General features: G+C 39.3%; 1 protein-coding gene across 5 annotated transcripts in view; it reads left to right on the forward strand.

Moving 5' to 3' along the window:
* Positions 1 to 3,846: 3,846 nt before the first annotated feature.
* INPP4A (inositol polyphosphate-4-phosphatase type I A) overlaps positions 3,847 to 21,841 on the forward strand; it is a 70,728-nt gene continuing 52,733 nt past the window's right edge. For 3 of the 5 annotated variants that reach the window (XM_031056131.1, XM_031056135.1, XM_031056133.1), the window contains exons 1-2: positions 3,847 to 3,909; positions 9,919 to 10,065. The gene's annotated coding sequence lies outside the window, so the exon portion shown is untranslated. The remainder of the gene's footprint in view (positions 3,910 to 9,918; positions 10,066 to 21,841) is intronic. The other 2 variants (XM_031056134.1, XM_031056132.1) reach the window with 2 other exon arrangements.

Raw genomic sequence — 21,841 nt, forward strand, 5'->3', positions numbered from 1 at the left:
CTAGAAAAAGAACATGCTGCCTGTGTTTGTAGGCTGATTATTGGAAACTTGAGCCTCTAAAATTTGTTTACAGGAAATATCTTCTGAGCTACACTGAGCCTAACAACTTGTTTTGAATGAGCATTAGTTTGCAGCTCTGCTGTCATGTGGTTCATCCTCACCTTCTTGTCTACTGCAGAAGTTCTTGTTCCTCAAATTTGCCAGTATTATCAGCAAACAGTCCTTCCTCCTCCCAAGCTTGTTAGAGAGCTTTGGTTTTACATTGTACCCTTTGCAAAGTGTTCTGTTTTGCTCTTTTTCTTCTATCCAAGTATTCTAGAGCGAAGTTGAGTGAGGTTGTGGAGTTGGTTTGGTTTGGTTTTTGGTTTTTTGTTTTTTGTTTGGGTTTTTTTTGTTGTTGTTGTTGTTTTGGGTTTTTTGCTTGCTTTTAATGTGGTGTGTTTGGATTTTTTTTTAAAGATGTTTAGGTTATACCAACATGTGCCATTTTGCTGACAGATGGAAAGAGGGGAATAGTGAGGACAAGCAATGGGAGACAGTAGTTTAGATTGGCACAGCTCTTGAGGGAATAGCACATCTGTTGGACTGAACCTGACAAAAGCTATCAAGGCTAACCTCCAGTCAAAGCAGCTCTGTTTTTTCCTCATTAACTAATAGACAAAATCACACCTGGTGTCATGGGTTGCAGGGTACCCTTAAGAGGTGTTGATACCACATTTAATTGCAAAGGAGAAGTGTTAGTTGTGCCTTCCTTCCTGGAATGATTTAGCTGCTATCCAGTGAGTCAGAAAGAAGGAAAAAGGGAACATGAAGGAGAAAGTGAGGCATTTCCAGTGAGAGCATGTACACTCCCTGTTATTTTTATGTTTGTTTTTTTTTCACGCTGATGTTTTTCTACAGAAAATAGTGTCATGCACTTCACTTTCTGCGGTACTTTGGAATAATGGTGTGGCAGATTTAATGGAGAAATTATGTTCTCCTTAGTTTATGTGGTAATCCTGGATGCAATGTAAGTGACTGGGGAGAGAAAAAGCCTCACTATGTATAATTTCTGTACAGTGAAGGATCTGAATGGCTTTTAAATTCTGGCAGCAAGCTCTAAGGTTTGAACTGCCATCATCAGTCTATTGCAAAACAATTTCTGAATGGTTTTAATTAAGCAAAACCATGTCACAGTCTTTAATAGAATGTGGGTTTTTGGGTTTTTTTCTGTAATGAAGCTGTCTTAATGCAAAAGGCCAGAGAAAGAAGGCAGAACATGTAAAGAAGATGGTCCTTTAGTGCAGTCTACAGTAGTACCACACTCTCCTATGGTTTTACTGCTATTACAGGGCAATATAATTAAAAAACTTTACAATGTAGGGTGAAAAAGGGCTTGAATTGGTCCCCAGTTAGAATTGTTCATCTGCAAGGGCCATTGGCATCTCAGAATGTAATAACCTGGGCATGTGCTGCTGGTCTTCAGTTTAGTTGTTACAGCTAAAGCTGCACTTTGACAGTTCTTAATCGGGTACCAAAGTGCAACAGAACTGGAGTGCCATTAAAAACTGTGGTTGTGTCAAAGGGGAGGACTTAAAGATGGCCTCTAGAAATGTAGTTGAAAGCCCAAAGTTGCTTTCAGAAGGGGGTGCAGAGCAGGAGGGCATCTGCAGGAGGTCAGAAATTGTAGAGAGATTGGTAGGGGTAGGTCTTACCTTCTCTGCAGAAGATGAAATATTTTTTAAAAAATCTCACTGATGGGTTGATTTTAAAATACATCACCAGTGCCAGTGTTGCTTTGCAAGATGGGTGTGACTTGCTGAAGGTAGTGAACAAGTTAGGAATATGACTTGGCAGCAAAGAAGCTTGATGTACTTACTAGGTCACATTGTCTCTATTTTACAGATGCATGAGCTAAGCCGCAAAGTTGAAAAGGGTTTGCCTGTCTCCACAGAACTAATCTGGTTTTTGTCACAGTGTTGAAAATAGAATTTTTAGATGCCTTTATCATCTCTGCCTTTTTAGTTTCTTCCTTTAAATTAAATAAATAATAACTGACCAGGTTTAAGTTTTATATTAGATGTCTTGAAGGTGAAGGTGGTACAGTATATTACAGGATATTAATGTTGTAGGTCCACAGTATCAGCCCTTGATCTTGTGACTGTGACTGGCAATGATTTGCCTTGACAGTAGCCTTCATGGTGTCCAGGAGCTTTCACAGCACTTGCCCTGCTTCTAGAGTGGAAAAAGAAAAAATAACCATACTAAATAAATATGGTTGAAGTTATAAAGAATATTAAATTGGAACTTTGCAACTGAATGTGCCAATATAAAAATGGTTTTAAATAGTAGATGACTTTTTTTTTCCTGGTAACTTGCATATCACAGTTACCCCAAAAAGAGCTCCATATAATGTTAGATGTCTCTGTCCTCATGGAGGAACAAAAGCCAGGATCAAAGCTTTGTAACTTCTCATCTGAACTGACAGTCATAGATGTGAACCTTAAGTTTGTTCTTCTGCCTTCACCTTGGACAATGAAAAGAGAACAAAATCTAAGCTGCTTTGCAGGCCACTTCTATGAAGAGGTATAATTTTAGATGCTTTGCTTAAGAGTCCGTGAAAGCACAGGACTGGATGCATTTTCCTGAACTGTTAAATCTGTTTTAACGTTGGTATAACACTTTATTATATGGAAAACAAGGTTACCCTTGTCTAAACTTTTTTGTTGCTATTATTCAGCTGACATTTGTTACTTTGTTAGCATTCTGTTTATCTTAACACTTTTTTCACCTCAGTGTTGAAAGCCCTTGTTATGTATCTCTGAAGAGCAAATTGTAACTCATCTCAGCTTCCACTTTGCTGAGTTTAACAGTGTTTTTGCAGAAGGTGGCTCTTCCTTGTCTGCACAAGTCTTTCTCTGCATGTTGCAGACTGAGCTGGATGCTGTTCAGCTCATTGTAGCAAGTGTTCCTAACTTCGTTTCATTGCTGCCGCTTGTAGCAGCAGGAGCACATTGCTGGTACACCCTAGTGAAGTATCTCCCTGTTTGTGGCTGTGTTATCTGACTCGAAGGCCTTCTTTCTTCTTGTTTTTTATCAACTGATAAGCTCCCAATTGGTAGCAGAAGTTCTTGTTAGTCTGTAGTGTGCTGTTTTATCTTAGGACTTTCTAACTTCTTTCTTTTACTTCAGTTCTGGCTGTCCTTTGTTAGTTTTGCTGTAAGCTGATGAATTGCGTCTTGATTACTGCATCACGCATTTGAACACTGCTTTATGTATGAATCTTTCCTGAATTTAATGTTTTGAGGAGTGCTTTTCTTATGACTGCATTTTTCTGTGAATTAAGGATTTACCTTTCTTAATCTTACTGTATATATTTATATGATTGCCCCATGTGTACTTTTTAATAGAGAAGCATCTTCTCCGCATAGGAACCTGTTGACTTGCCACAGTTTTGTGGTACCACACTCAAAGATTTCTAACATGCTCTATTGAAGCAAAATGGTAGATATTTCAGGTTAAAATTATACTGGAAGGCATGCTACTTGATAAGTTTATGTTTTGACCTTAAGATAAGAAGTTTGATCCATAGAGTTATTTCCTACCTCCCAGTTATACAGACTTTGTTCTCTGAGTGTAAATAAAGAGGTGAAGGTGTGAAACTGAATGAATGATTTTGTTTCAAATGATAGAGAAGCTATGTTTTAAAATGTTAACACTCAGCATTTTTTAGTTGGGTTTAGCTTCTGTAATTATTACTTACTGGCCTGCTCCCCCCCCCTCCCCCCCAAAAGAAAAATCCTATACTACTGGCCTGTTTATATGGATTGATTCAGTCAGAAATAATTTGTGCTTTTTATGTCTTTCAGACTTCATTTAAAAAAGAACTGGATACACATGCTGAATTTAATTTGTGAAAGGTGGAGTAAGGTAAGATAATTTTAGTGATTACTGCTGTAATGTGTGATGATCTGTTGACACTGAAGGCAAGGGTTCAAAGATTCATCATAAATTAGAGACAGAGAAATCTAAAAGGAGCTTTCAGCCTTGGAAATAATGGAGCACTGACAAGATCCAACATTCTGGTACCAGTGGTATGCTTTTACCCTATGGTTTGTAGTGTGAGTAGTTCATTATATTGGCCAGGGGTTTTCTGTTATTATTTGGATGCATTGCCCACAGAAGGTGAGGAAGTTCAATAGCTAGTGACAATATGATATGTTTGTATTTGGACAAATTATGTGTTGACAAATTATCTCAAAGTCTGTGAGATTTAAAGTACAGCCTTTGCTGAAAGGCCAATATTTGTTGCCTGTTTCTGCCATAGGAACAAACCCGTCTTTACTTTTTCTCCTAAACGTCCAGAGATGTTGATGAAGAAGGCAGGTCTGCCTATCACTGAGCATTGCTGTAGCATAGGGCAGTATCCTTCAGGATGGGATCTGAACCCTGCTGGGCATTTCACAAACATTTGTCAAGTATTTGCTTCTCCACAGTGAAAGAGCTGCTTTATGTCCTGTCTGTGGCAGGGTGAAGAGGCTGATGGTCACATTTCTAGGCCCTGAGAGAGAAATCTCTGTCTCTGGGGCTCCTGTTAGCAGAAGTGAGAAGACTCTTGGCCACTGATTTCCAAGCAAAATTCAGTCACAGGACTCCTCTTGCTTCCTGTGTGCAGAGCAGCTGTGTTTTGAGCTGAGCAGCTGCTTCTGGCATTCCAGAGAGTAAGAGAAGTTGGGCCACATATGCTGATGAGATGAGGGGATGTGGCCTGAACTGCAAGGCAGTATGAAGCAGACTAATAAAAAGAGTTTTCTGGTAGAGACAGGAAGTTTTGCTGGTGTGGGAATAGGAAGTAGTGAGAGGTGTAACAGGATGCTCTTGGTCAAATGTGATGCTTAGGGTTGCATGCAGAAATGGAGGGTGGACCTCAGTGTCCTTGTCCCTGATGTAGTGCCCTTAGTCCACTTTTACAGAGTTCAGCAAATAATGAATGGTGGAGTAGAGTCAATGGTGAGCGGTATTGACTTCTCAGAGATGTTATTCCCCTGCTCCTGCTAAGGCAGATCAAATTCCTTTCCAAGGTCAAGCAGACAAAGTCAGCAGATGCACTTTCTCCTGCAGCATTGCTTTTCTTGTGTTAAATGTGTGTCTTAAGGCAGACTGAGAATCAATTACTGGAAAGTCTAGAGAGGTGTGCTGCCATGGCCGTGCCTACATCTGAAATTAAAGCAAATGGTCGATACCATGGACTCAGTTATTTAATTGGGGCAGAATGGAATAGAGTGCACAACAGGATGCTCTAGAGGCTTATGTATAATTTTTTTTCTTTTGACCATCTTGAACTGCTCAGTGAAGAACAACTTGGGAATCAGGCATGCACTTACAGATCTTTCTCCATGCCAAGAAGGCCAGGATAAAGTTGCCAGCAGCAAATTAGCATTGCCAGATCCTGTAGCTATATTGTGACTTAAAAGGAATTGCAGTAATACTAGTCATTCATACCATCTTTCTTTCTTTTATTAATCATTGTCTGCATTGGAAAAGAAATGCCTGAGGCAATCCTTCATCTCTATCCAATGTAGTTCTGTTTCTTGGTGAAGAAATTAAAAAAGAATTGTCATTCTACCCCAAGACAGCTATGACTTCTCCCTTGTGGGGTCTGTCTCCACACTTGCAAAGAAATCCATAATAATAGAGCTAAAAGCCAGCATTTGGGGCTCCCCTACAGGGACAGCATATCATCCTAATTAAGTGTTTCTCAAATATGGCCCTGGCTGTGCAACCCACTCCATTTTTTGTCAGATTGCGCTACCTGCTTGAAGCTTTGTGTTAGAGTAGATCTGGAGAGAAGATTGGAGAGAAAGAAAAGAGAATGCCATTTCTGTTTGCCTGTTTTCTTGGTACTTTGGTGAATAATTTCTTTCCACTGATGTAGATTTAGGCTTCTTTATTGGGAGTCAAACTCTGTGTTGCATATGTAAAGCTCCACATATTTTTTTTATTAAAGCTCCTTAATTGTGCATAAGACAGGTTATGCCACTCTTTTTAAGTAAAAGTCACAGGTTTCCCTTCAGTCAGTTCTCTGGGTGACATCTCTAGAAAATGTGCCCTGCTAAAGTAAATACTGGTGTAGATGATGAGTGGACAAACAGCATGGGTGACTGACCAAGGAGAGATGATCATTAATATAAGCACAGCAAGCTGCTTTATGGCTATTGTTGTTACCTTTTACTGCAAATTTTCTATCTGCTTTTACAGTTTGGGATTTTTTTAGCAAAAACCACCAGCATTTGCTAGTTTGTTCCTTCTTCTTTCTTCCCAGTTTGTAAAGAATAAATGCAGAGCAGGCCATGTGTGACTACATGCAGTGATCTTGTTTCTTAGAGCGTAATGTTCATCATCCTCTTGTTAATGGTAGATCAATTCATGCCCCATGCCAACGTGGCATGTGTAATTGCAATAACTACATGTGCAGTCATTGCATAATGTGTGCCACTTGGCCTTTCTGTAATATTCTGTATTCCATTAGAGGGTTTTCTGACTGCTGTCTTTAGTATACAGAGCTAACCATGGCTTTTAACAGTGAAGAGAGAGATGAAGAGCTGAGTTTGAATATGTTATGTGAAGGCATAATGGTATTGAATAGAGCCTGAATCCAGGGAGAGGGAGAGAAAGAAAAGTAAGAGGACATAATGTCACATAGCTAATGAGAACAGCTGAAGAGGGCACAAAGGGAGAAGGCAGAGGCAGAATTTCAAGTGTTTTAAGTGTCTGGAAATGAGAGTGATCTGTGGTCTATTACTTTGGTTCTTTCTTATGACTTCTGTCTCTTTTTACAAATATTTTGTCTATATTATGTTCTGTGCAAGCCCAAAAATCAAGCTTTTTCTGAAATGCTACTCTTACATCAACCCCTTTAAAGTCTTTGGAACTTTATCCAGCCCGAGCTTGCATTCAATTCGATAACATTAATTTTACTTCTGTGTTTGCATTTGAATTATAGAGCTGTTACAATGTTTAAATTACAAAATGTCCAGTACCTAATTGTTAATAATCTCAGTATTATCCTTGGGAGATACATAGATGAACTACCACAGAGTGATAATGAGGGTTTCAGCAATAATTTTTTCACTAAAACATACTGAGAGAATTAACACTTAATGTGAATCAACTAAACCAACCTTCAAAACCAGCTGCCTACCATGCTTCTTTCATTCATGGAAACTCTGCATATGGATAATTTCCTACTTCCATTATTTTCCTTTTAGCTAGGTAGATAGAAAATGACCATGTAGGTCCTCAGGTACAGACTTCCTCACGCCAGAAGATCTGGACTGTGCAGTACAAACACTTTGTGAACACTCTGTATGGTCTCCATACATATGGCCTGCAGTAGCTTGAAGCACTGCAATGAAAGACAAAAAATCTGCAGTTTGTTTCATACTGAGGCATTGCTAGCATGCTACTCTCTGAAGAATAAATAGCAGAATAGACTCATAGTTATTTTTAACTTTGGTGCAGGATTTTTCATGACTTTGCGGGGGCAGGGAAAATTTTTTAATTCATATCTTTAATCTGTAGTTAGACATCTCAATAAAAGTCCTCTGTAGACACTGAGGATCTGCAGCCATTGGTGAAGTCAGGAGCAATTGTCAGTGATCTGAGGTCTCCCAAGAAGCCAGGTCAGTCTTAAAATCTACACCAGGAGAAATCTTAACTTTTCTGCTTGCTACAGTGGAACTGAAGCCTATTGTTATGTGTCTGCTCATGTGCTGCCCCTCAGCTGAGTCACCTTCCTGAACCAGAATTTATTTGATCATGGAATCTCCTGAGTTGGAAGGAACCCATGAGGATCATCAAGTCCAACTCTTGATCCTGCACAGGACAGCGCCAAGAATACCACCATGGGCCTGAGGGTGTTGTCTAAATGCTTCTTGAACTCTGTCAGGCTTGGTTGGTGCTGTGACCACCCTGGGAAGCTGTTCCGGTGCCCAACCACCTGGGTGAAGAACCTTTTCCTAATATCTAACCAAACCTTGCCAACACAGCTTCATGCCATTCCCTTGCAATTCTGTCACTGGTCACCAAAGAGAAGAGATTGGTGCCTGCCTTCCTACTTCTACCCCTCCTATTGGATGCCCCATGGCTATTAATTTAGCGCAATTAGACATTTTTAGCCATGATATTCAGAAGAAATATTAACTGCTTGCCTATTTTGACTATTGTGTGACATGTGCAGGCAGCTACAAACCTACTGCTAAAGCACCAAGATGCACAACTCACACTTGTGTTGTTTGAAGAATGAGTCAGTAAGTGAGTATATTAAATTAAGGCCAAATTTGTCTGAAGGAGGCAGCATATAAAAATATTACCTTTTAACAAAATGATTACTTGCAGCTCAAGGCAGAGAAATGCAAATGTGGGTCAGAAAAAGGGTTTGAAATTGCATACTAAGAAATGTTTTGTACTTTTAAGTTGCTTTTTTTTTTTTTTTTTTTGCATTTTTATATCAAGCTGGTAGAGATACCAAAACACAAAAACAACAAGAAGAGGAAGAAAAACAAAAAGCAAATTCTCACAGCATGTGAACAGTTTTCTTCAAATGAAAAATGTACTTATTCTTTTAAAAAGCTTTTGGATATTATCAAGAAAATCATCATGCCTTATAACAGAAACTTTTCCAGATGTTGCATGCTTGAGTGACCCAAGTAATTGAAAAGCCTACATGAACATATTCAACAGTTTGTGAATATGAGAAAGTGTACTGAATAATGAGAATTTAAGGCAACTCTGAGAGGCTTGTGTGACAGAATCCCACAAACATTTCAGATTTGCACTGGAATTTCCCATAAGACTGGAAAAGACCCCCAAGATCATAAGAGTCCAACACGTATGAAGTTATACAAAGGCTTTAACTGTATCCTGTGTTTTTTGTGGTCTCAGGAGATTTCAGGAAGTCTTGGATGTTTTACTCATGATATTACATTTCTGAGACAAAGCATCCAGTTTTTGCATCTCTCATGTTTTAAGATCAGACTTTCTGGCTGTCAGAATGGCTTTTTAAGTTGCTCCATTGGGAGTTTCCAATTTGGGAATTTCTTCAAGGTACTTTTTATATGTGTGATTGAAATATAGATCCATTACTAAGATTTTTTAGGGGATTTTTATTACTCATGCTATTGAATTTTACAAATATGGAAATATGATCTAGGCAACTTCAGGCTTGTTAATTTGACCCTAATAACCTTAGAAATATTTTTTAAGGAATAAATAATTAAAGACATGGGAATTGAGGGGAGGGAGCATGAAACACAATCTATTTTTCTAAGATAGGTCATGTCAAACTGGCCTAGTATCTTTTTTTAATAAGAAAGTAGGTTTTCTAGAAAAATAAATGGGCTAGATCTGGTCTCTCTGGATTCTACTGAGCCATTTAACATGGTGTTGGAACAAAAATACTGTTCAAGGTGGAGGAAGATTAAGTTAGTGTAAGAACTTTAAACACACCCAAAGAACTGCTATGGGAGAGACAGAAGGAGGTAGATATATATGATTAATTATTCTCTGGGAGTTGGCTTGTTTAGTGTTCTTGAGGCTTTTTTGGTTTTTTTGTGTTGTTTTTATCTGGAGTTCATCTTGTTGGCATGCTGTATTGAAAGCAGGCTGTTGAAACTTGTGGATGGGAGGAGGATGTTAATTTCTAGTGCACAGTTTTAGATGGAGTGACTATTCAATTAATTGGACAATTAGATAATACTAAAGGGATAGAATTCAACCCAGCAACGTGTCAGGCCACACATTGTCATGAATTCTCTTACCCAGTTTAACCTTGATATCAAAATTAGCAATATGACAGTCTGAGCTCTTATGTAATCAGTGGAAAGAGGCAGATTTTTAATTAGGCACCCAACTCCTGATTTCTGTCTTGACTGTTAACAGAGCCTGGGCACCTGACTCTGGCATCAGTGCTGAGTGCCTGAAACTGGATGGTGCTACAGCCTCAGCTTAGGAAGTAATGCAACAACTTTTCCTATGAAGAGGGAGTTCAGCAATGGAAGATTTTGAAGGAGAAAGGCCAATATGAGGGTAAGTGGGTTTAAGTTTGTCTTTAGTCTGTCAGTTTGACACCATCATGAAAATGATGTATGGGGTACAGGCAAGTGTCCAAAAGAGGTATTTCCAGTTGAGGGAGGGAATCTCAGCTGGGTGTATCTGGGCTGGGACCTGATGCAGCATAAGTGTGTAATACCTCTTGCAGTGTCTGAGAAACCTCACCTCAGTATGTGATAGAGGCAGAGAAAACTGAAAGAGGGTGGATTTAGATTAGATATGAAGTAATTCTTTACAGTGTGAGTGGTGAGACATTGGAACAGGTTGCCCAAAGAAGCTGTGGATGCCCCATCCCTGGGAGTGCTCAAAGCCAGGTTGGATGGAGCTCTGAACATGGTCTAGTGCAAGGTGTCCCTGCCTATGGCAGGTTTAGTTGGTCTTTAAGGTTCGTTCCAACCCAAACCACTTGGTGAAAAACTGCAGGGATGATCAAAGTACTTATGTTACAAGAGGGGGCTGAGATAGCTGTGTTGGCTATGTCAGGAAGACTGATAAAATGGGAAACGTAATTGCCACAGCTCTTCTGCTGGAGTTATGGGGAGCATTGAAATGTGGCTGATAGCAGATAGGTTGTAGCCAACAAGCAGGAAGTCTGCAGACCATCAGAGGACTAATGCAGGTCTATGTGCAACATTGTGGTATTGTAGGAAGATTATGATACCGAAACAGAAGTGTTTACTTGTGTGATTTAGAGGTGATGTGGACTGAATATATGGCATGTCTTACTGATTGAGTTTGTGCATTCACCTAGGACATGGATAAAATATTTAACCAACATAGAATGCATAGTGATAATTGCACAGTACATGACAGTAATCAGTAGGAGAATGCTTTATGTAAAATTAGGAGCAAGCTTAAAGATTTATAAAGGTCAGTGATTGCTTGGATTCTTTGGACTTAGGCTGCTGTTTGGCTGCTTGTGCTTTTTGATAACTCCTATAGAGTGTGATGCTTACTGTCTGCTGTATTGCCCTGCAGTTCCCCTGCACAGTACGTGGAAAGCTGTGTGATAAATCAGGCTTTGAGTGAATTTGCAGGGCTGGACAAAGGCATGTTTAGTTTAACCTGTGACAAATATACATTTAGAAGCTGACTGCTGGGTAGCAAACTCATGGCCACTGAGAGAAAAGCTTGCTCTGAAGTGAAAACTGTGTTTGTAGATCCCTGATGTGCCTGTAGTGACAAGTGATGGGTGCAGCACTTAACAGTCAGTGACAGCCCTTGCCCCAGATACCTCCTTAGTTTGACAAACACTGAAACTTAAAATTGTGTGTTAGTGAAGAGCTGCCCTTTCCCTGGATGCTGGTTTGTCCCAACACTGGGTTCAAAAAGAAGTTGAATCCTTTGAGCAATGGTGAGTAATGTCCTTTCTGCTCTGTTGCAAATCCTGAGTTACTCTAATTTGTCAGCTATTAAGAGATTGATCAGGTTGCTTTTTACCAGAAATCTTCATAAAATAGCAGGAGGAAAATACCGCAGCAAGAAACATTTTTAATGTACTTCTGGTAGCACTATGTTTAGTTCTCTAGTTATTTGTTCATTAATAAGGGCTCAGCCTGGGATTCTGAGGTTTTTAAGTGCTGAGAAGAATATCAGGAAAGAGTTGTATGGCTTCTCTTTTCTTTCCCCTTCTGCTTTGTAATTAATTATTGTATAGTGGTACTACATTGTTATTGTTCTGTGGTAAAAACAATTGTATGATGATCTCACAGTCCTTACTTGGAAAGTTGCCACAGTGAAGAAAAACCCTGTTTATGCACCGAATCGTCAGTAGTTTGGAAGGGGGTTGTTCTGCTGGAAACAGAGGGATTTGAATGACAGTCCAAGAGGAGGGATGACAAGGAGGGGAGGATTGAGAAGATAAGTGTGAAAATGTGTCACAGCTCTTTCAGGTTTATTTTTTATTAGAGTCATGGTCAACTACCTTAGATTTAGAATCTGTCCCAGTTTATATGTGTCCTTTTTTCCCCCTGTATTCTAGGTTTTATTTAGCTCCAAGTCATGTTTTTCTGGCTAGTAAACTGGGGGTTTGTTTTGAAAATCTGTCTAAGCCTCTTCCTGAGAGACAATACTTGGAGCATCTCAGGCCAGCATGGCTGTCACTTTAAAAGATGCCCAGAAAAACTGGAAGAACATCACTTGAAGATGTTCCTGGAAAAGAAAGGATAGGTCTGAGGGAACCCACCTCTAAATTTCAGGAAAAAGATTTCCTACAGTCATATCGGGGAAGAAGAAACAGAAGAATTTGCAGCAAACCCAGATTCTTTTTGTGTGGGAATGAGCAGTGAGGAGGATGATGGTGGATCAAATAAGCACAATCTACTGCTGCAGATCATTACTAACCATGAGATGCTGGAATGCAAATTTAATCTTGTTTCATAGCCTCTTAAAATAGCTGTTTGAAAGTTAGAGAAAATGACCTTTTGAAGATTCCTATCCTTCCCTACTCAATTTTATCTAGTTGCCTCTTTTGCTTAACTTCAGTACAGTTCAGTGAAGTGATTCCCATCCCAAGACTGCACCCCTTGCTTAACCTTTTCATAGTGTAATCTAGGTAAACCCTGTCCTTATGCTTTCTTAAACAGTAATAAAAACCTAAATATTTTTCTACAACAGAGCTATGTGAACTAGTGAACCGTGTCTCTGCTGAACTGTGCACAGTACCAGAGAGAAGGTTGTTCCAACTTACATGTGTATTGTGTCATGATATGTTTAATAGTATGTTTGCTGTTAGGATAGAATATATGCTATAAAAACTGAAAATAAATTTTGCCAAGGTATTTCAGGGGTTTGTAGTCAAACATGGTAGAGATAATTTATTCTTGAAATGTGTTTATGTTGATTTTGTTTTGAAAGAAGAATATGTGCCTTGTGGAATATTTATGTTCAAGATCATTCTGTAATTTCCCTATTAAAAAAACCCTACACTTAATGCAGTTCCTGCTAAATTTTAACCCCAGAAATGTTTAGAATGTGAATATAAAATAATCTGAAGGATGTATTATAGCACAGACCCCTGTAGGAGCATATTATCTTTGAAAACATTTTAATAATAAGCTGTCTGAAATTACACTTTTGCCTTTTCTCCATTTTAGCATGAGCAAAGAAAGAGTTTTAAAAGTGCTGCTCAGCTATAAACTCCGAGCTATTTTTACTGGGACTTTTGAACATTGATTTGGTGTTTCTAATTGGAGGCATTTTTCACTTATGGTTGCGCATGTTCACTTTGGAGACTTTCCTTCAGTCAAATCTGCTGTGATCTGAGACAAGGTGGTTTTTGGAGTTGTCCCGGGCAGCTGCCAAATACTTTCAAACATTCAAAGTGGAGGTGTAGAGACAAACAGTGGTGTGGAGGAAACTCCAGTTCTGTTTGGTATAGTGTCCTGAAAGCATGTTGGGGTAGTGGGATTGATGGGCAAAAAACTTGCCATAGAATTGCAATTATTTATCAACATAGTAATTTTAATGTTTCTGTAGTTACTGAAAAAAAATAGAAAGCCATCACTGCTTCATTTTGTTATTGTTTTATAGCTCATAGACTGAAGAAATATGAACCAGGTAAAAATAGAATTTAGAATTTAAGGGCATTTTATGTATTTTTAACAATAAGTTAGGGGATAATACAAAATTTTCAAAGTCAGCAATGATGCACTATCGAACAGATGAGCTCTTTGCTCATCCTTGCTAGTTCAAGGATGAGTTCTTTAACTGTGTACTTAAATGGCTTTTGAAGATAAATTCTGAAAAAAAGTCTTTTGTGAATATTTAAGATATGTGGCACGTATCAATAGTTTGACAAGTAGCATTTAGTTTCTTTGAATTACTTTAATAATAATAAAAGATGCTAATAATTTCCTGATATTTCTTCATGAATCAGCTTTGAAAAACATATACTACCAGAAGAAAAGCTATTTCTATTTTGGATTCAAAGTAGGACAAATCAGCATTGTTTTGTGTGGTGCCTGTTGGTGCATTTTATCCTCACACAATGGGTTATATGTGTTAACCATTTGCTTTGATGGGTTAAGTAACAGTTATCAAGTCAACTCTACCACAAAGGGTCTTCTATTTCTTTGAGAAGGAGGGCTGGGAGATAAATGCTTTCAGATAGTATTTGCTATGGAAGGAGGAAAAAATTGAAAGATGAAGATTTTGCGGACTGTTTTTTAAAGGAAGCTCTGCTGGGAGCAAAAGTCAAGCTGAGGGGCAATGGTTATGGATATGAAGGACAAAACAGATGCCCAGAGCACTGGGAATGAGTGGTTTCAGTTGACTGTGTTTTGCTATGTGCTGATATTTATTCTGCTTTAGGAGTTGAAGAAATGCACTTGGTTGTACTCCAGCTTGTCTGTAATTGAGAGTTTGGATATCTTGCTGTGCAGTGAAGGGAAGAGGCAAGTGTAGACAAAAAATATCTTATGATTTTTCTTCAAGTCTTAAAGCAGCTTGTAACTGTCCCAGCACAGCTCCAGTCATCTGGTACCACTCTTGTGGGTCTTGTTTAAAAACTGTACTTCTTCCCCTTCCCCAGGAGCACCACTAAGTACCAATGAGTACTTGGCATCCATTACAAAACATCTTTCATTAGACTAGACTAAATCAGTTTGCTAAATAGGAGCCTCACAGAATAGGAAAGATCTCTTCTATGTGCAGCTGCATCCATCACTACAGAGATGACACTGGCATATTGTAACTTAAATGTTTTGGCTTTGAAGTCATTTAGCACAAAAGGGGTAAGATATCTCTTGTCCTGAGGTCAGTTTCTATATTAGTGATCAAAAAGGAAAATCTGAACATGAGAACTGAAAGGATTTTGGGTTGTAAAAGTGCCTGGAAAACAGGGGAATTACCACACAGTCACTGGTTTTCTAGAACTGAGGAGAAATTCACAGTATATTTTGCCCTATTGAATCCTGCATTCTGAGTTGTGATCTCAGCACATTAAGGACTCCTTGTATAACATGGCAGAACGCATTAGGAAAATCCATTTGAATAAGTGTTTACAAATTCTGTTCTTACTTATGCAAGATGGGCCTGGAGACTGTCACTGGGGAGAAAAATTGAATATGTTTGAACTTTAATTGTTTGGATGCTGCTGTTGTCCACTCCCAGGGGATCTAATTTTATCTGCAATTGTAAAAGGTAGATATAGCTGCAGTTTCATGACATATGCTTTTATGCAAATATTAATAAATATGGTAACTTTTGCATCTTATACCTGACTGTACAGTCACACTTCTTTGCCTTCTCACCCCCTCTGGATCTCTGAGAACACTCATCCATTTGCAAGATTATAATTTACAGTACCAATCATTCAAATTAGCTAAACATTTTATGGGGCTTAGGTCATATAATAACTTGTAGAGTATAAATGAAGGGTAGAGGACATTTTTTTGTGACTTTTACAATCTCTGTTGAGGACTGAGGCTGCATGCCTGATGTTCTCTAGCACTCAGATAATTTCACAGCCAAAATAAGGATGCAGTTTAGTAGCTTGTTGCCTGTAGAATGCTCCTTAAAAATCTTGTCTGTATTACCCCAGGGCCACCCCTCCTAAGGTACTTAGCCACAGAGATATTCAGAATGGAAGAATTAACAGAGTGCTTGTTGGATGCACACTAATACCACTTTTTCTGCATCATCCTTTAGTAGCTGGGTTTTCACAGGGCTTTGACACTATTGTTGCTTCAGTATTAAAAGGTCAAGGCTACTCTCCCTCACGTCAACCAGTGGTTCCTGACTTCTTCCACATAGGAAATGCCAGACTGATTTTTTTTCTAACTCACTTTGTTTTGGATTAGTAAATGTGCTGATTGTTTGTAACTGTATACTTTATGAAGAACTATTTCCCCTGTAGGGTTTCAGTTACACTGTATTTTTGTTTTCTTTGTTGAAAAAAGATTGGATTCTTGAAAAAAGATTGCTTTCTTTTTTCCCTTTCTTAATTGCATAAGAAAGTTATTAATAGGCTTTCCCTTTTCAGAACTGGAAAATACCCAGAAAGTCACTTGCTCACACTTTCCAAATACAAATTTGCTTCTAAATTGAGACCAAACATGGAAAAAATTAGAATATTAGGTGAATATTTTATGTTGTTCTGAGCAGATGGAAACAGCTGTTTAGTTCTTAGAATGTTTAAGTTGATGGTTTTAAATTGTCCATGAACTATGCAAATAAAATTAGTGGGAAGTGACTGAGGAATACAACCCACGATCAGTAGCTCTAAATTAGCTTGTTCTTCCACTGGAAAATTTTCAGGGCATTTTCAAATCAGAAAAGATTGAAAGCTATTGATAGCTGAGTTTAATAATGTCCCATTTAGTTTTGTCATGCAGTTCTAGCTTATTTCACTTCTAAAAGTTAAAAAAGTTGAGTTTTGTGACATTTGTTGTTTAAAAAAATTATTTGGCAAAGATGTGTAACAGTGATGTCCGTGATTCACAGTGATATCTCTGTGGGCAGACAATCATATTATGTTTTCAGTGGAAGCAGATATATTGTGTTTGTAACATGGAAATTATCCAAGTGATCACAAACGGTCCTGTCCTGTCCTCTTATGGCTAGCTCTCATTCTTCCATATATAGTCTATAAAAACTCTGTAAATTAACTCTGTAGAGAGGAGATCTGCAGGACCTGAAAAGGCTGGAAACATTAAAATTAGTGCTCCTAACTGTTGAAGAAATTATCTTATAAAGCACAGGACCACAGAATCTGCTGGTGCATGTGAACAGGGAAGAATGGTACAAAATTCTATATACATGCTGTTACACTCAGAATCTTTTTTATTTAACTGCAAAGATGAAACTCATATCTAAAGACAAGTTGTTGTTATTATAATTAAAACTCATTACAGCTTGATCCAGGAATCATTACTTGGCTGGATCCAATAATTACTGGAAAAGAATTAATGCTTCTGTATAGGGGAAAGTCTCAATAAGTAACTATGCAGTTAAATTCATTGAACACATAAAGTGTCTACCTCTGTCATGCTGTAATGCTCACCTTTTGCCTCCCCCTCTGGACCATAAGGTGGTTTCATTCTAGTGGTGGGTATGTGGAGGCATTTTAGCAGTTGTCAGCATCCAAAGGACTTCAGATACTGAAAGATCTGAATATCTGAGGAATATGATGTTCATGCTGGTAGTTTCTTCTTCTCTACTCTAGGATCCACTTAGGGTCATTTTTATATTTGCTGACAAGCTTTTAAACGTGGCCCTTTTTTCGTTGGTCTGCAGCTCTGAGGTACATCCAGATTTACTATATGTGATACCATACATACAACTGATCACTCTAGAACTAATTTTGCCCAGCCTTAAGTCTGCAGTTCTTTAAGAGACCATGGGTGAACTATAGCCACAGTCCCACCAAGTACCAGCTCTGTACCCTCTCTCTTTTTGTCCCGTGCTTCTACTCCATCCTATGTCTCCAACTCTGAAGGCCTCTGCTGTCATGCCAGGCCTTTACGTTTCTACACTAAATCATTGTATTGAGTTGTAAAATGATGGTATGATGCAAATATAAGCAAAAATTAAATCAGCCACAGACATCTGTGCAGTTGGAAAAAATTGTTGTCACAGCTGAACCAGGTTTAATTGCGGGCTAACAAAGTTGCAGGCAGATCAATAGAAGTTCAAACAAAGCAAGCCTGAAAAACAAAAATGCTCAATGTTGCAAGCCCTGCTGCGAGGCTTCAGGCCAGTCACTGGTGATGGCAGTGTGGTATCTATAGGGCTACAGGGTAACAGACCTGCAAGGGCCAGAGAGGGACACTGGTCACTTTGTCTGTTGTGTTACCTCCAGACCTTAAATCCTGAGGTCTGGGTGTGATGCCCAGCTCAGAAGTTCTCAGGATGCTTGTCAGCTGAATATGGGAGTGCAAACGTGGAGATGCTGCACAGAATATCAGTGCTGCTCATTATAGTGTTTTTTTTTAGTCTCTATCATTGCCTGCTCTCAGAGAAGACTTCAGGCTTGATTGAGCTTTTGTTCTGACCCAATCTTTATATCCAGCTTTTGGTCCCGCCTTTTGGCCAGAAGGGTCCCACCATTTGCCTCTCCAGCAGAAACAGTGGATGTAGGAACATGTGCCCACACTGTGATGCAGTTCAGTAGCTTAGTTTAACCTGTTGCTGAAAGTGGCTTTGATGAGGTGATGGACTGTAAATGCAGTGTGGCTGAAATGTACCTACCTGCTCTCATCTGGGCCTGAAGATCAAAACAGGTAGCTATGGGCAAAATGATCATTTCTGCTGCCTTGCTGTGGAGGTTTGACTGCTGAGGTAGGCAGCATGCTTATGAATTTCTGATCAAGTCTGGTGGGAGGGAACAGAAGTTAGCAAAAGTCAGCATCACTGTGGCTTGCCTTAACATGCAAAAATTGGGAGTCACATAGTCATGAGAGTGAGTTAGTCATGAGCTTAAGAAAGGAAAGTAATTTGGGATACATCATTCACATTTTCAGGCTTTTTTGTGTTCATGCAAAATTTGCTTTTACAAAAAGTGAAATTCATGCAAGCTTGGCCTATAGTAACATTCCAGTTTTAGAAGTCATGTAAGTGCTTGGAGAATTGACAAAACTCTGACATTTAGGTACATATTTTTGAGCACTGAGTGCTGCAAGGAACTCAGCATTAATATACACTCTTTGTCTTTGGATACCATTTATAACTTTTTTTTGTGATTGTTGCCTCCCTGCAGCAGTTGTTATTTTTTAAATAAATTTTTGAAGGCCACTAAACTGCGTGAAAGATTGATCGGTATTAGCTGCTGAAAACAAACCAGTAGATTGTGGTTATAGTTACTTGAAAATTGTTTTTAAAAGCCCTGTACTCCAGAAATCCATGACCATAACCTACAGGAGTCTTAATATTCTTTGAATTCTTGGAAATTTGGACTGAATTGTTTATTACATCTGGTCTGTTAGTAGCTGACAGAAAATAATGTTATCGTGGAATAAAGTGTTGCGCAACATGTACTGCAGCTACTGCAGCTACTGCAGCTTCTCTGTCTGAATGGAGCATTTTAACCTGTAATATGCTGGCATGAGGAGACATGAACCTTTGAAATAAGTACCTGCAACATTTTTATTTATCCTCTGCTGTTCATATTTTTGCTCATCTTACACATGAAAACCATCAGAGCAGCTGAAATACTTTCTGTTACTCTTACCAAACTTAACTTTTTGTTGTTTCTGTCTCAGAGATAACATCATAATGATGACATTTATTTTCTCTAATAGCTTTTTTTGCTCAATCACACCTCAACAAAGAATATAGTATTTTGATAAGGCTGATAGTAAGAACTGTGGAAACTCACAGGAATTTTCACAAATAGGGAACAATTGTTGAAATGTGGTATTCTAATAGAAAGCTATTGATCTTAGATATTGATTTGTAATGAAACTCATAGAAGTATGGCAGTGACATTTGGTCTGGTTTCCTCTTATGACACTTCAGAGACACTCAAGCCACTTACCTATTTTCTTTGTACCTTGTGTTCTTTGTTTATTCCAGTTTTGTGCTACTGATTTTTTCATTTAGCAGCCAAATACCATACATTCCAAATATAATTCCAGTATGTTTTAAAGTGATTGATGATTGGCAGTTCATATCACGATTCCTACATGGTTGGATTTCAGTTGCTCTTGCTACAAGTTAATCACAGAATCACAGAGTGGGTCAGGTTGGAAGTCACCACAGTGGGACATCTGGTCCAACCTCCTGTTCAAGCAGGGTCATCTCAGAGCACATGGCACAGAACTGTGTCCAGACAGTTATTGAATATCCCCAGTGTGGGAGACTCCACACCCTCCCTGGACAATCTGTTCCAGTGCTCAGTCACCTGCGCAGTGAAGTTCTTCCTCATTTTCAGATGGACCTTCCTGGGCATCAGTTTCTACCCATTGTGTCTTGTATTGCTTGGCACCAACAAGAAGGGCCTGGCTCCATCCTGTTTACAGCCTCCCTTCAGATACCTGTGTACATTGATGAGGTCCCCTCTCAGTCTCTTCTCAAGGCAGAACAGGCCCAGCCTTCTCAGCCTTCCCTCTTAAGAAAGGTGCTCCAGTCTCTTAATCACCTCTTGGCTTGCTCCAGGAGCCCCATGTCTCTCTGGCACCAAGGAGCCCAGAACTGGGCACAGCACTCCAGATGTGACCTCGCCGGGCTGAGCAGAGAGGCAGGATCACCTCCCTCAACCTGCTGCCAGTGCTCTTCCTTGTGGTCCCCAGGACACCATTGACCTTCTTGGCCCCAAGGGCACACTACTTTCTCACAGATAGCTTGTTGTCCACCAGAACCCCCTAGTCCTTCTCTGCAGAGCTGCTTTCCAGCAGATCAGCCCCCAGCCTGTGCTGGTGCCCAGGTTTGTTCTTCACAAGGTGCAGGACTCTGCATTTGCTTTTCTTGAATTTCAAATGGTTCTTCTCTGCCCGTCCCTCCAACCTGTTGAGGTCTTTCCAAAGGGCTGCACAGCACTCTGTGGTTATCAGGCACTTCTCCTAGCTTTGTCACTAGAACTTACTGAGGAGGCATCTGCCCCTTCATCCAAATCCTTGAGGAGTAAGTTGCACAGTAGTGCATCCAGAATTGAACCTTGGGGGACACCACTAGTGACAGGCCTCCTGTAACTTGTCAAGGAAACTATTTTGAGAAATTGGCAGGAAACCAACGCAGCACACCCCCTCCATTGTATGTTACAGGATGATCTTACTGTTTGCCCACAGGGTAGTACTGGCATTAAAAAGGATTCCTTTCACTGGGAGGCTGTTCCACCGAGGCGTTGGAACAGGAACAGTGGTGGGAAGCATGGACTGTTCTGGGCCTCTGAGGAGTTAGAGGCTTATGCTTCACACTGCCAGCATCCCACCACTTGTTCACATGACTCCAGAAAGAAATGCAGGGAAGAGCAGTCAGGATCTTGGCCTGCAGCAACCCTCTGTCCCATTGATTTAGAAAGGTCACTGTAAGCAAACAAATAATTTTATTTTCCAGGAAGATGAAATGAAAGCAGCACAAAGGAATAAGATACTGGAACAACAGAAAAATAAATATTTAAAAAGATATCTACTATTGTGGCCATTAGGCATAGCATAGGCATGTACTCTTGTAGAAAAAAAGTTACATGATCAGAAATACATGAACAAAACAGTTCAGGAGTACAAAACAAGTGTTGATGGAGAAATATGTACCAGCAGATTTGCATTAGTAGTTTAGGACTCCAGTTTTTCTATGCTGCCTAAATCTTAGTAATAAACTTTGTGGAATATTACTCCTACACTAACATTTATTTTTAATTTTCTAAATACTTGATACTGTTTCAAATTCTGAGTCAGTTATATCTTATTTAAAGCACATATGTTAGAGAAAGAATTTGTGCATTGCTGATTTGTCTTTAGGTGCTGTTGTGTATTTTTCATTTATATAAACATTTAAAAAAGTAAGTGTGAGAATCACAATGAGTCAGACCAATGCCACGTGGAAATGAAGAGTGCTTGAGAGATTTTTTTGCTGTGCCTGTGACCCGATGGGCCATTCCTTCCATGTGGGAAAATGTAGTGTCAGGAAAATAAAGTTTCCCCTGTGACTCTGAGGGGCAGTCCTGTTGCCCAGGTGAAGCTCAGAGCAGGATGTCAGATCCCATCCCACGCACAGAGGACAGTGCTGTCAGTGCATTGTGATTCCTGGGTTGTTTTGCCCAGTATACACTGACTTTAATTAGTGCTGTGTTAGTCTGTGCAGTGGATGAATATTA

Source organism: Geospiza fortis, unplaced genomic scaffold, assembly GCF_000277835.1.
Source record: "Geospiza fortis unplaced genomic scaffold, GeoFor_1.0 scaffold192, whole genome shotgun sequence".
Lineage (NCBI taxonomy): Eukaryota > Metazoa > Chordata > Aves > Passeriformes > Thraupidae > Geospiza > Geospiza fortis.